Source organism: Phalacrocorax aristotelis, chromosome 18, assembly GCF_949628215.1.
Source record: "Phalacrocorax aristotelis chromosome 18, bGulAri2.1, whole genome shotgun sequence".
Taxonomy (NCBI): domain Eukaryota; kingdom Metazoa; phylum Chordata; class Aves; order Suliformes; family Phalacrocoracidae; genus Phalacrocorax; species Phalacrocorax aristotelis.
Genome location: NC_134293.1, coordinates 7,275,468 through 7,291,040, shown reverse-complemented (window position 1 = coordinate 7,291,040; position 15,573 = coordinate 7,275,468). Strand labels below are relative to the sequence as shown.

Here is a 15,573-nt window from a genome sequence, read left to right as displayed (position 1 = left end):
ATCTAGTAGAGATTAGACTGTGTGCTGAAGGATACGCATCTTGCAATTGCCTTCATTATCAGCTTTAATGGTGTTGCTCACTGCTTGGTACTTCCAGGGCCCTGCTTTTTCTCACAGAACTTTTCTGTGCCTAGTGGACATGAGGACTGGGAGAGGAGGGCTATACTTTTGAGATCAGGGAAGGAGGAGGCAGAGAGAATGCTGTAGTATACCCTGTGTCTAGCTGCCTGGGAAGCAAACAAAACCTGAAGCAGGATCTGTGTAGGGGGCTGTTGAAGTCATTACCTGACTGTGCATTGATGCAACACCCTCCCCCCCACCCACTGGAGGAGCAGCTCCTGGCCTGGGGAGGAATTGGTGCCACTCCTGGAGGGATGGGGCATCCCTGGAGAGATGCCACTGCAGCACCAGTGGAGGCCAGTTACTCCATCACCTCCCAGGGGCTGGGACCATTCTCCCACCATCCCCTTCCTTGCTTCAGCCCCTTCACGGGGGGGAGCATCACTGTGAGCACTAAATGCCCTCCAGGGTCCATGTACCTGGGGTCAGCAGCGAGTCCAGCTGGGTGTTCATGTTGCCAAGTAACCTGCCTCCCACCACTGGGTTTCCATGGTGACAGAGCAGGGGAGTGGAGGGGGGGTAGAAGCTTAGCAGATGCTGCTTTTCACAGAGTTACACCCCTGCCCAAAAAGCTTTGCAGGGGCCTGTGGTGCAGGGGTGCAAAGGGTGCAGGAGCTCGTTCCTCAGAGGGCATGGGGAGGGGGCAGAGGTGCAGGTGGATGCACAGGGGAAAGTGAGAAGCAGGTGACCTCAGCAGACCATCAGGCCTGTGCAAGAGGTGTTCAGGAAAGCCATCTTGAAGGCTCGGTGCCATATTGGCACTGTATTGGGTGCCTTTGAGCATGTAGCAGGGAGTCATTGAAGGCTAAGACAGCAGAAGTGGGGCAGGGAAACGACTGTGTGAGCCTGTGTTTGTGCTCAAAGAAGGCAGCAATCAGACTGCTCAGGCTTCCCCATTCTCTGATGCCAGTCTCTCATTCATAATTACTGGCCTGCTTGGCACAGTGTCCCCCTGCTCTGACCAGTGGATGCACAGTGAGCACTGGTCAGCATGGGGGAGAAACCCCTCCTTCCACTTGGCTGAAATCTCAGTGGCAGCACCCTATTTCTAGAGAGCTTTCTCAGCTGTGGATGTGTTCCTTGGCATCCTCTGCCACCAGGTAACCCTGGCCACAGGGCACCACTGAAAATTGCTCAGCATTTTTGGGTGCTTTGCCCACTCTTTGGCTGCTCTGAAGACAGCTTTTCTCAGACCATGAAATCCATTTTGGTGCAGGGCTGTTGGCAATGTGGTGCTTTAAGGATCAGATTGGAGCAGGTGCAAGGAAAGATGAGGTCCCTCATGGGTAGTAGGGATTAGAGCAGGAGAGAAAGGAGGAACTTGTACTCATGCCCCATGCCAGGAGTACTCGGCCTTGTTCAAGAACAATCCCTGCTCTTTCTGGTCCCAGAAATGCTGGGTTTACACTTCTAATCCCATTAGGAACATCAGGGACTGGAGGGATGAGTGTACATGGCAGCTTCCCTGCTGGATCAGGGCTGGGAGCTTAGGGCCCATGTGCCAGAGGGGGACTGGGGAGACTTTGCGTGACAACCAGCTGTTCTTGCTGCCATTCTCTCCCCGTTGCTTTGGGGAGAGCATCTGCTGCCCTAAACCTCAGTGGCTGCTGACCCCTACCCTGCCTGTTCCATCTTTTCACTCTTTATTAAAGTGCACAAAAATCTCTCCAGAAAGCAGATGATCAGGTTAGGTTTTGCGTGCAGACCACCTGTGGACAAGGCTTCCAGTATTAAATGGTAACAGGTCGTCTTCCACCCAGAGAAGACCAAGGTGTGTTATAGAAGAAACCCTAGAAAGCTTCCTGTAGATAAGAGGTCCTGAGCAATGAGACTGGAGAGGAGCCTGGGACATCTGTTTTGGTCCTCTGCTGTCATGGATGTGATATCTTGGAGCCCCTTTCATGGGCTGGCTCCTCAGGCAAAGCCACTGGCTGTAGCAAAGCCTATGCTGGATCAGGGGAACAGCTGGACACTTCCTCCTACAGTTATTCACAGCCAGATTCTGACCATTTGTCCTCATGCCAACATTGTCCTCTGGCTTCAACAGCTTTTCTCCCTTGTGTGTGTTTAGAACCCGATGTATTTATAACCGACAGTGATATTCCCTCTTGGCTTTTGTTTTGCTATCAGAGGCTGCCTCCTCACAATTTCCCTCTCTCCCGCACACTGGTGGCGAGGCCCCAGGTCGTGTCTCTTCCCTACAGAAGCATTACTCCTTACCCTACAGTGGGATGCACTTCCCCCCTGTGTGTATCCAGGCTATGTTAGTCTCATTCACAGCCATGTGGCAGAGTTGTCTCATAATCCTCCTTCGATCAACCTGGCTCTCTTTCTGAGGGACTGGCAAAAACGCAGAGAAGAGTAATTTTAATCCAAGTACCTGGCCTTGCACCTCACGCTGTTATGCTACAATTTCATTCCACTTCTAGGGTACTCAAATCTTGCAGTACAACATCTCGTCATCTTATTTTGCAACCAATCTCATCTGAATTTTCCCCTGGGGAACAAGAGCTCTGTTCAAAGTGCTAAGCAGGCTTTGTCTCACTGTATGCCTTAGGCAGATTAAGAGAATTTTATTTTAATGATCAAATAAAAGGAGGGTTTCTACATGGAGGCAATGCATCTCTGGTGCTGCTGTGGTCATGGGGTGGTTACCCTCTGCAGATGTTCTGAAGTCATCCTTGAGATGTGGTGTCTGACGTCAGGTTGGTGAAGCTTCTCATCTTTCCTCCCTCAGTGTTACTACGTCCCCGTCTTTTCTCTGTCCCGGCCCATTCAATGTTGCTTCTGTGTATTCCTGTAGCCTTCATATTCAGTTGCTTTAGTTTTGTCCAGGTGGATGAGAACAGTTGATCCTGCAGACAAAGGGGATGTGGTAATCCACCTAGTCTGGTGGGATCTCCCCTTGCTAAACCCTCAGTGTTGTTTACTTACTTTCAATTAGCCTTGCTGTCTGAATCTGCTGTGAAGCCTCATCCTCTACGAGACCAGATTAATGGGTTTGTGTCTGATATTTAAATACAACCCCCACATGTGCTGTATGCCAAACCAATAATACTTTATCTTGATGTAATAAAAATAATTGCCAGCAGAAATGCTTTCCCTTATGCCTATTCTTCACCACTCTAGAGAATTGCTTGCTCCTGTCTCCTGTTTTCCCATTTTACTTCCTCATATGTCTCTTACCCCCTTGGGCAACCTCACCCTGGTTGAAAACAGAGGCCAAGTAGTGCTGGGATGTGCCCTGAGTTATCCTTTAACCTTTTCCCTATTCTCAATAACAACCCTTGTTCATTCTCTCTTTAAGCCAGAAAGGTTCTGAGGCTCTATAACTAGCTATTTGTTTCAATACCTTTTTTGCAAGGTCTAACTCTGTCCAACTTGATGCAATTTCCACTTTGTTGAAAACTTGGTGGCCCCCATGACCTCCATTCCAGGACTTCTCTCCCAATCTGTGCAGGGTCCTTGCTTCTTCCTAACACCTTTCTTCAAGTGACTGCTCAGACCATTACCTTACAAGCTCTTCTTTGCAAGCTTTTATTTTTAGTTTCTTTTCCTTCTGCTCAGGATTTCTTGCTCCAACACCTTTTGACTTGATGCAATTCCAGGCATCCTGCATATTTGTGTCTGTGACCTCTCTCTAGCTGATTTCACTAACCAATTCCTTCTGTTTCTCAATGTCTACTCTGCTTGAAATAAAGATCCTCAGTTGCAGGGTTATTTTCATTTTTTCATTCACTTAATCACAACCTGATTTAGGTCAAGGTATTAAATTCAGGGCTCATTTCTGCAATCAGCCCTTCCATAATACCTCCCTTTCTCACCCAAACTAAGTCTAAATAATCATTGCCTCACGGGTTCAGGTGAACATAAACCTGCCAGCTCTCACATCCAGCTTTGCCTGTTCTATGGCTGCAAGCAGTGTTTGCTTTCCAGACTCCCCTATAGACCACAGCTATTGAAGTGGTTTCCACAGGGTGAATGATTAAAGTGCCCCAGCAAGAACTTCACCTCCCACAAGCAAGGTTTGCTGTATGAAGAGGTCACAGCTTGGTCCCCATATTCCCAGAAGTTCCTATAAGGAGGATTATGCCAAGCTGGTTCTTCAAACCACTTTTTCCTTCCTCTCACCCCTTTGGTTATTCACCTGTCCCTTACATGTGTCTCCTCCATAGCACTGGTCTCCAATGGGTCTTTGGAGAAGACCATCACTGCTTGCATTGCACTGCAACCCAGAGTCACTGCATGTGCACAACCGACAGCTAAAGGGGTTGATCCTTAAGACTTGCCCCAAGCTGAACAACCCCACATCTCCCCATCCAATCCCTGTCTACTTGTGCAGGGTCCCTTTGCCAAAGCTGAGGCTGGCCTTGGGAAGGCAATGTAAATTCCTTAATTTTCAGGGCTGTTTATCTCAGCTGGTGGTGGGCAGGCGGCCAGTAGGCACAGCCCAGGCAGGGGACTGGAATTAGGCAGCATTCTTTAATACAACAGAGATGCCTCGGTTCAGTGTGGGGTGGTGGAAGTGGCTGGGCTGGACTCTGCAGATGGAAGCACCAGGCTGCTGACTCTTAGGACACTTGATTGTTTTCTGACACAGCCTTTTTCCCCCCTGCTCAAGGAAACACTGGTATAATGAAATACGTATCTTGGGGAACTCGTCCAGCAGGCTCTTGCTCTCGCAAGCTTGGTTGACTGGATCAATCTGACCTCCTGGGTCAGTGCGACATATGATAGAAATGGCCAAAAGAGCAAAATTGAGCTGGGAAGGTTGTCAAGAAGGCTAGAAAGGAAATCTTCTTGTGCTCAGCTTTTGGTTTCTTGTGAGATAAAGATAAATTTTCAGCAGCTCAGGGAAAAATGTAATTTTCTGGTTGGCTTTACTTGCAGTCCACCTGACTGCTCTTTCCCCACTTGCTGCTCTGCGTCTGAGACATCCGCATCCCTGCTTCCACTTCTGCACTCCAGCTGCTGTCCCAGGCCCTTGGAGGATCAGACCTGAGCCTGACAAGCAATTACTATTCCACCATAGGACCAGACACAACTGGGACCCAGCCACTGATTGCCCTGGGAGCTGCCAGAGCTGTCTGTGCCAGCATGTGGCATGATGGGGACTGCTGGGGAGGTGGGTGGAAAGGAGGGGCAAGGAAATAATGGCAAATAGGAGCTGACTATCCAATAATTGTGGACAACAAGGCTTTTCAGCAGGGCTATAAATCAATGGCAGATGGAGACAAAATGGGTGGTAGTTATTGATTTCTTTTTTTTGTTCCTCCCATTTGCTGCCTGGCAGGGTGGAAAGGCTCTGGAGGCAGCACTGCAGGGGCTTTCTATCTGCTCAGCAGCTTACTCTCCTTCCCTCCCCGCTCCTGGCTACTGTGTGGGAGAACAGTGCTCATGGGTGGCCAGCATCAATAACATCCATCCATGGAGCCTCCTGCCTGGCTATGTTGCTGTGCCTGGGCCTGGCTCGGCATCCCTGGAGCTGCCTTTGAGCCTTCAGGGGAAATCGAGGCTGGAGGCAGAGGTAGGGATAGGGCTAAAAAAAGGTGGACCAGAGCTCTGGACAAAGTCTCATCTTGGCACCTCCAGCAAGCCACCTCCACCCTGCCACCATCCCTGTCACCCAGCCAGTGGCTTTCTCATTCCCCTGATGTTCATCTGACTTGTCATCTTCTGATGAATGCATCAGTCCCTGTTTCTTCTTCTCATCTCTCCCTCTACCACTTGCAGGTCTCAGATGTGATTTAAGGAACCTGCCAGGTCTCTCTGCTGCTCTGAAGGGGACATCTATGGGGAAAGGCACAAACCTTGCACTATCTGAGGGCTGATCCAAGGGATGCCCTCCACCCTCACAGTTACTAGTGGTGCTAGGGGAAGGATTGGGTGTCCCATGGACAAAAATAAGGCTGCTAAAGGAAATCCAGCTCACAGGAATGGGCAAAGCCAGGGGTTCATGGCTGGACCAAAGTGCTAAGAAATTAAGCAACGAGAAAAGCCCAACCTTTTCTTCAGACCTTCTATCCGCCTCCCATGCTCTTGGGTGGCTCAGCTCTTCAGAGAAGGTCTTTGTGCGATGTCTGTGTGGCAGTTTGGCTAACAAGGGGTTCCTGTGCCCTGAGCTTAGTCAGTGCTTCTGGGCACTACAGTAACAGTGAGGGTGTTGCTGTCCTCTGGCTTGTGAAAGCAATGTTATCTGCATGGGGGAGAGGGGATATCATTTCAGTAATGGCTTTCTTTCCAGGATGAAAAGAACTGCCATTGGAGCTGGCCTGGGCAGTATTTTTTCCCCTTCCCTTTTGTTCCAGGCTGCACAGAGCACTTTGGAATTCATAAACTGGTAATTTATTGAACAAGCCTTTGGAGAAGGGAAGTAATGAAAACTGCCATATAAATTACAGGAGCACTTGGGATCCTATTGCTGGCGGGAGCACGGCAGCTCTGTGGCCTCTAATGGAGCTGGCGTCTGCGTTGAGGCACCCACCAAGGAGCAGACGCCTTGCAAAGCCATGCCAGAGGTGGGTGGAAATGGGAGGGCTGCCAAAAGCAAACCAGTAGCCATGTCCTTGGGAGATGAAGCCATGCTCACTGTGGAGTGGAGCAAGCATCTCCTGCAGAAACACTGTTTGGCTGTCCTGTAAGAGGTGGAGGGATTTACTGGGGCCCTGTAGCATCAGCAGCCCTTGGCACATAGGGGCTGTGTGGGCCATTTTGTTAAGCCAGGCTTTCCACACATGCACCCCCTGCCTCTTCCTGGCTGGATCCCTCCCAGTGCATAGTCTGCAGTGATGGAGCATGCTGGCTGCCATGCTCTCAAACCAAGGAGGAGTTACAGAGCTTTTACACACATGGGAATCGGCAGGTATAATGTGGTACCCTGCTCCCAGCCTGCAGCACATGAGCTGGATTCGAACCTTCCTGGAGCTCTGGGTTCAAAATCCCAGCCTGAGGCCGTGGGCAAGGCGCAGATACATGGTGCTGGCAGGAGGCAGTGCTCCCTCTGTGGGGCACAGTCACCAGCTGTGACCTCGCTGCTGCTCTCTGTGTCTGTCTAGTGAGATGAGGGGATGATGGCCACACGTGGCAACCTGTCCGTGCACTCCCAGGCTGGGAGCAAATCCTTGCAATGCACCGCTGCAACTCACCCTACTGAGTCAGCCCAAAGGAAGGTGGTAGGATGTTTTGGTGATAGAAGAGTTGTGCTTGGTTTCTGAAAGCCTGATCCTGCTAAACCCTCTCTGCACACATGCTGTGGAGTAGAAACCTTTATCAGAGGTGCTTTTGGAGGAGCTGGGATGCAAGAAGTGAAGCACTGGTGTTGCAGCTCTGCAAGGGGCTGTGGAAAGCGAGGGGTGTATGTGGGAAGGCAGGTGGGGGCTGATTCACATGCAAGCTGGGGCCAGGGGCACCTGGGAGAGGTAAAATTAGTGCAAGCCGCAGCATTTTCTGTGTCTCTGGTTAATCAGGGTAATGGGCTGTTCACCTCCAGGTCTTGGCTCCTGTTCAGTGTTCTGTCCTTGCAAGGCTATCAGGGAACAGGGTCGAAGGGAACAGCCCTTGCTGGTGGGGTGGCAGTGTGGGCACAGCCTGTGGGTGCTCCTCGGCTGCAGGGGTAAGGCGGTTCTCACGGGCAGTAGTACTTTGGTTGAGTGTGTTTATACTTACTAGTAACTCCTATATAGTTCCTGTAGCCCAAAGTACTCCATGGCTGCGGATGCATGGGCTTGCTCCCTGTCAGCAGGGAGATCCTTAGTGAGAGGGAGCCAAAACATTAATAAAGGGTTGCTGTGGCTTTTTTCCTGCTGTGCAAAGGCAAAAGCCTGTTTTCTGGATCATCTGATCTGGAGTGCTGTTAGGCCTGACAGATGTGGCTTCTTCCCCATGGCTGTCAGAGGAGGTCACTGCTAAGCCCACTGTACATCTTTTACATCTGCATGTGTCTCTGGTTCCTGGGAAGGAGAGAGGTTTGAGTGCTTCCAAGCCAGAGCTCCTGGAGGGCCCTGCGTGATGCTGAGTAAAACGCTGGCAGGGGAATGCACCCTGCCCCGGCCCCTGGGACCATGCGGAAACTGGTTGTGGGTTAAAAACAGTGTCTTGGTGAATCCTGGGAAAGGAGATGCAAAGTTTGTACCTGAGCAGCATAAATAAATGAATTAATGAACGGATTAAATGTAAATTGTGGCAGCTTTAAAATGAAAGTCATAGTTCCTAAAAGTGCTTTTAACCAGTACTTATTTCTACAGCAATATAACTGCCAGCAAGAGCTTAATGCATTGTCACCAGAACAAAATGAAGACCCTGTAAATTTGAAGTCCAATTTAATTTCCCCAGAAAGAGCTTTTTTTTCATCTTTCTTTCCCTGTCCTCTCTCTCTGCTGAAGGAAGGAGGATTTCCATTGTCTAGAGATGTTCTGCACCTCCTTGCAAATGGGATTTTCTCGGCCTACCCAGCTGTGGGTACCCAGTGAAGTGGTGGCCAGTGGTGGGCCCATATATTGGGGCTTTGTGCTGCACACTGGTCCTGCAAAAGGTCGGTGTTGCTCTGGAGAGTTCAGCCTGTAAATCAGTAGTGGATGGGGGGGGGTGAAGTGGTGGCTCAGAGGGAAAAAGCAAATTATGCTGGGTTGTCTTGGGCAAAAGAGAAGCAAGGAGCTGAGTGTCCAAGTCCTAACCTACTGCCCAACCCCACGGCCATCAGTGTAATCCCAAAAGGGTTTGCAGGGGCCGTTGGTTGCTCTTGAGGCAAAATCATCTGGGTTTGGGGACCTGCTTCTGGGAAGATCATGGCTTGTTCGTGAGTACCCCAGGGAAGGCAGAGATCTGGCAGGGATGGAGGTGACCATGGGCCAGCCCCAGTGGTGGAGCTGGGTCTGCTGCTGGGCTTCCTGGGCAAAGTGGCTGCCAGAGGCAGCTGAACCCATCCCTCCCCAGGGGCCTCTGTCTATACACAGCCCCTGACTCTCCATGCCCTCCCCTCCATCCTGCTGCTGCCTTCTCAGCTTTCCTGCTAAGGAGAGGAGCAAGAGGGGTAACTTGGTTCTCACAGCTCTGTTAACAGCGCAGATGGCCTGTACACAGGGCTGGGGGGTGTGTGCATGTGTGTGTGCATGCGTGTGTGCATGCATATGCCTGCTTCCAGAGCTCTAGAAAACCAGTAATAGCATGTTTCTGTCCTAAAATGTAAGACAGAGATGGAGCAAATGGGGGAAGGGGCCTGATGCAGTGGAAAGAGCATGGCGAAGCCTCTGGTCTCCATGGAGTCTTTGTTTATACTCTTATTTCCCCATTGTCTTTCTTTTTCTTGTTCTATTTTTTAAAGGGAGTATTTTTAGCCTGTAAGAGACCAGCACGCTAGTTCGCTAGATGCAGGGCAGTCAGGAGCAGATGGCGTACAAGCTTCTCACACTGCACTCCCTGTAAAAACACCTGTCTTGAATCACCTCGAGGTTACTGGGGGCCTGGCCCCCCTGTCCTCCTCCTTTGCAGCGAGACCTTCCCTGGCTCACTGCCCTCATCCTTGGCTCCCAGGGCAGGTCTCGGCAGGGGCTGGACAGCAGCCTGAGGCTGATGATGGTACACGAACCAGCACCTTGTGCAGGTTGCGTTAGATGAGCAAAGATGCATTTGGAGGAGCAAAGGATGGAGCTGGTGTGCAGGAGAGATGCGGAGGCTCCTGGCTACCACTGTCCCCTTGCTTTTGCAGCTCTGTCCCCTCCCTGCACCCAAAAACCTTGCAGCATGGTGTGGTTTATCTGCATTTATACCAGGGTGCCCTGCTGAGGCCACATTCACTCTGACCATCACCTTGTTTCACCACCACAGTGGTGGCTCCCATCTTGGTGCTGCACCAGCAAACCTCCTTGCTCACTCCCCAACCCCTGGCAGCAAAGGAAATCCCTCCGGTATCTGAAAAGAGCTGTCTCTGCTTAGCTTCTCGGCATGCTCTTGTTAGACCATCCCTGTTGCATTTAATTATAGATATTACACTCTATTCTCCTGCAAAGAATGACTTGCAGGGTGCTCCTGGAGTTCATGTGAAACATGAAATTACTGGTGCAGCTTTCATATGGGAAGAATCGCTGCTGTGACCTGCGGGTAATTGATGAGACAGTGTGTGGCCAGAAGGCCCAAGGTAATTAGCAGCAGCAATAGGAGTGTTCTCTGTAGAGCCCCACTCGCAGAGGTGTGGGTTTCTCTGCCACAAAGGCAGCCCTGTTGCAGTGCTGAGGCTGGATGAGCCTGTGGGGGCATTGTGTTGTTGAAAAAACATGTCTGTGGGACTTGAGATGGCTGCATGAGAGTCTCCAAGGTGAAAGCTTGCTGCAGGAGCCCCAGGGAGCCACAGACTCATCGTTCTCCAGCCCTGCATATAAAAATGCAGAAAGGAGGAGGAAAAGCATGAATGAAACGGAGGCTGTCAGGGAGTTGCACCTATGGATCGTATTTGCTGGGGTCTGCCCAGCATGGTCATGGTTGAAACGTTCCCTTCCATCACTGGCTATTCCTCCTGAAAATCAAGTATTTAGTATAAAATTTAAATATAATTAATGTAATTTCAGCTTTTATACTATAGTAAAATGTTAATTTTCAGATAGTATAAAGGTTGAGACTGCATCTATCAAAAACAAAGGATAAAGCTTGATATAAAACTTCTCCCCTGTATGACACTGGATGTTGGAGAGGTAAAACAAGGGTGTCAAAGTGATTCACTGCAGTTTGCTTCTTGCAGCTTTGGCCCCTCCACCAGATAGCAAAGGAACGGCACAGCGGAGCTCCTTGTGTGGCAAGGCAGGAGAATGAGGCCCCTTGGGAGGCACCTGGGTGTTCCCAGTGCCAGGATAGGACCTTAGCAGCTCTGGAAACTCACTGGGAAAAGAGAGCTCCTTTCTCTTTAGCATGACCACCTCATGTGCAAACCAAGCTGGAAACAATCTAGCTTTTATCCATGCTCAAAATAAAACCAGCTCAAAATAATGCACCTTGCAAACCAGTGTAGAGGAGACATTCCGTGCTTTCATACCCCCTAGGCTAGAAAAAAACCCTGGCTGGATTTTGGGGTCCTTCAGGAGGAAGCTGGGGGTGTAGCAGAGTTGCTCCAGTAGCAGAAGGTTCTCCTGGTAGCCCTCCTCTGCGGGAGCCTGCCTCCATCTCTGCATGAAAAGGTGGTTTTGGTCTCCATCCTACACAGCCAAGCCAGGGGGATTTGAGCCTGGGTCTCTCCCATCCCAGAGGATCGCTGTAGCCTGGGCATACATTCCTGGGCTGCCCAGGAAGAATTATTCCCATGCAATGCTTGAGCTGGACATTGGTGAGGGAGGGAGCTGGGAGAGAGGACATAAGGCAGCAGAGATCCAGGACACTGCCTCAACTGGGATGTGTCACTGTTTCCCTTCACCACCTCCAGCCATGGCCCAGTGCCACAAAGGGGATTTACTGTGGGTGTTTGGCCTATTGATTCCCATGGCCAGTGCAGGCTCACAGGGGCTTGAAAAGTGAGGGCTTGATTTAGCCCCAGACCCATCCCAGTGCCTGCCCTGATGGCCAGTCCCCGGCTCGGGCGCAGTGGTGTGGGTGTGATTTAGGCAAGCTGGGAACAGAGGGCCACCGGCTGTCCCCCACAGCCCATGGTATGAACTCTTGCTGGAAGATTTACATGGGGGCACAGTCCTCTGGTCTGGCTCACAACTCAAAAAGCACTTGGTGGTGGAGGGAAACGGAGAGGGAAGAGTAATGATTTCAGCCCAAAGGGCAGCACAAGCTATCTCTGGACTGAACCTGGGACAATTAATACCTCCAAGATGGGCTTAATGGATTGTTTGAGATTTGGGACTGTGAAGTACAATCGAAAGCAAAGTGTTTGACTATTGTTATAATTGTTAACAGGCTCCTTTTGAAGCCCTGTGCAAAGAAATGGATAGACTTCAGCCATCAATAATATCGCTGGAGGAGAAAATTGAAGGGATATCTGCCCAATTAAATAACCTACAGGGCTGGAATTGAGAATCAATGTGGCATGAACGATGAGGTATGGACTACTGACGCTGAACACTAAATCCACCGCAGCCTCTGATTTAACAAGGAGAGAGGGATGGGGAGGAATACTGCAGCTGTGGTTTCCTAGGCTGCGCACACCGGCCTTGGCGTGGCTGCTGCAAGAGGCAGGAGGTGGCCAGGGAACGGCTCGGCATCGCTGTCCCGTGGGCTGGGACACAGTGAAGGCATGAAGATCTCCAGAGATCTTTGCTGCTCAGGTGGGAGCATGGGCAGAGGCAGGGCTGGCGGTGTGGGGGGATGCATGTGGGGATGGATCCATGTCCCTAGTGAGCACCCAGGAGCTGCCTGCGGATGGTAAATGGGGACTGCTGGGAAGCCGATATGTTGTTTTCTGGATATCTTCCTCCTTCCACTTTTGAGTGACCTGGGGAAGCGGAAGCAAATTTGCTGAGACAGCTTTGAGTGTCTAAAGAGGACTTGTTGAAAATGAGCAGGGTGGTGAAGAGGAGAGAAAGGCAGGTGGCCTCGGGGTTGGGGCGGGACATCTGCTGAGGACATGGGTCTGTGGCAGAAGAACACCATGTCCTGTTTGCCATGAAAAGGTAGAGAACAGTAATAGGGTTTTGGGGAAGAACCATGGATCTTCCCCCCCCGAGGAAAACCCAGTCTTGATGACTGGCATCTCTGCATTTTGCAGGGCATATCACTCACTGGCAACACTGGGATAACCTTGCCCAAATGTCACCGGAGCCACCAAGGTAGAGTGGGCCCTCTGTCTCTGTGGAAGTACAATCCCAACACCTGGGTCCCTTTCCAGCAGGGATTAAGGGTAAGAATCATCTGCTCTGTGTGGCTCCTTCCTCCTCCTCCCATCTTCACCAAGACGTGCCCCACTACGGCACGGGCTTTGAGCTCCTCCTGCAGTGGGATGGTGGGTGGGGCCATGGCCGAATCTACACTCTACCCCTTTAATTTTTTTGAAAGGAGAAATTAATTTTGTCTTTGCCGAAGTACCTGTCACTTTAAATTAATGTCTCTGATAGTGAAAATGACAAAGCAGCCAGGCCATTAGGCAAATTTTAATTAAAGGCTCAGATGGCCTTTACTAATAAGATGCTACAGTTCTTTCCTGGTGTTCTCGCTTTCCATCCATGGGGTCTTTCCAAGCCCACCTGAGGATGTGTTCCCATAGCATTCCTCTTCTCAGCACCCATGTGCTCCTCTGCATGGGCATCCAGCATTGAGTCAGAGCTTGGGATAAGACAGGGGACATTGCTCAGTGCAAAGGATGCAGGAGACCCCATTTCCCTGGGGATGCCCATTGCATCGGCTCTGCTGTACCAGGAGCTGGTGTTTGCAGCAGCACCTACAGCGGTTGCAATAGTTTAGGTGATGTTGAGGCACGGCAGCATCTCTCTTGGTGCTGTGGGAGAGGTTTTCCCTCCCCGGCAGCCCCTGGGGAGTCCCAGCTGTGGTGGCTGGGAACCACCTCGATGATGGGCTGGCTTTATTTATCATTGCAATGAGCCCGCGTGCTGCATGCTACCTCGGGAGCCTTTGCCAAGAGCAGGGAGAAGTTTATAAGGCCAGTGCATTATGAAAGATTATTAAGACTTTATGCAGAGAGTAAAGCTGCTCCCCCATATGCATACCTTTCCTCTATCCATTTTCAGTTGTTAAAAGGAGTAAGAAATTACCTAATGAACTGTCACCCCCCACACTTTCTCTGTCCAAATAGATGTGGGTTGGATCTAAAGAGAGCATCCCTGGGCTGGCTGTAAACCCAGCCTCCAGCCTAGCATAATAAAAGGCTCAATCCATTCCTGGGTGAGTGAGGCTGGTCTCCTGCTTCCTTACGGCACAGCCAGGGAGGAGAGATACAGCCAGCAAGCTTTCCCCAGGCCTGCACACAGAGAGGGGGAAAACAGGAGGGAGGAAGAGAAGAACAGGCTCTTTTCTTCCATTCTTCACTGATGACATGATCAAACCTCCTCTCCTTGTGGTGTGACCAAGCCTCTTTGCCCTGCAGGTACATGGTTTTTGCGCTGGGTAATATCACAAGTGAGATCCATCCATTAAGCTGCTGATTCCAGTCACTCTACCTAGTGCAAAATAACTGATAAATGGGGCTCTGACCTACTACCCCCCACCCCGTTGGTGCAACGTGGATGGGGCCAGGCAGGGAGCAAGGTGGGGATGCAGGAAGGTGGCTACAGTGAGTCTGTGCCTGGATTCTGCTTCTGTGGGATGGAGATGATGGGGTGACTGGGATCCCTCTTGCTGCAGCTGATCCCACACTGCCTGCACAGTTACAAGCAGCTGCTCTGCAATTCCTTCACCCCCACCAAAATGCTGCAGAGGGGGAACATGCTCCAGGAAGGGAGTTGTTCCAGGACGAAAGCAAGAAAAATCATCTGCTTTCATGGTAGAACTTGCCATGTCCAGTCTAGAGGTGAATAATTTCCTGCAGCAGGGAGAGCATCCCCTTCAGCTGTTGTCATGGTTTAACCCCATCTGGCAACTCAACCCCCCACAGCCACTCCCTCGCTCCCACCTGGTGGGATGGGGGAGAGAATCAGAGTCAAAGTGAGAAAACTTGTGTGTTGAGATAAGGACAGCAAAAGCTGTGCACAAGCAAAGCAAACCAAGGAATTCATTCGCTCCTTCCTGGGGCAGGCAGGTGTTCAGCCATCTTCAGGAAAGCAGGGCTCCATCACATGTAACAGTTACTTGGGAAGACAGACTTCCAAGTTTAATGGTTTCTTTGCCTCAGTCTTCTATGGTGATGATGGGCTCAGGGACCCCAGAGCCCTGGGCTAGAGAATCATGACTGGGAATGATAAACTCCCAATAAACCATGAACTTGTGCAGAACTTGCTGGACATTCTATGAAATGCCATCACTCCAAATGTGTCTTCCCCTTCCTTGATCTTTCCCCAGCTTTAGATGCTGAGCATGATGCCATATGGTGTGGGACATCCCTGGGGTCAGTCAGGGTCAGCTGTCCCAGCTGTGTCCCCTCCCAGCTCCATGTGCACCCCCAGGCACTCACTGGTGGGGTGGGGTGAGGAGCAGAAGAGGCCTTGACTCTGTGTCAGCACTGCTCAGCAGGAACTAAAACACCCGTGTTATCAACACTGTTTCCAGCACAAATCCAAACTCTAGCCCCATGCCAGCTACTATGAAGAAAATTAGCTTTATCCCAGCCAAAACCAGCACAGCCACGTATCCTGAGGCTGGTCTGGGTGCTGCCAGTTGCTGTACTGGGCTCTCCAGTAACCACGGTCGAGCCCAGGGACACAGGTTTGTCGCCATGTGTGCTTCTGCCATGCTGACTTTGTTATTCCCAGTATTTGGCCACTCCCATGGATTTGCATGCTGCTTGGAAATCCTCAGCAGGAGTAGTTTTATTGACAGGAAAGGTGGTTTTCTCAAAATGGAAACTTTCCACAAGGAAGT

General features: G+C 50.8%; 1 long non-coding RNA gene across 1 annotated transcript in view; it reads left to right on the top strand.

Moving 5' to 3' along the window:
* Positions 1 to 15,573, top strand: part of LOC142066234 (uncharacterized) — a 44,479-nt gene that overhangs the window by 8,139 nt on the left and 20,767 nt on the right. The window lies entirely within an intron of this gene.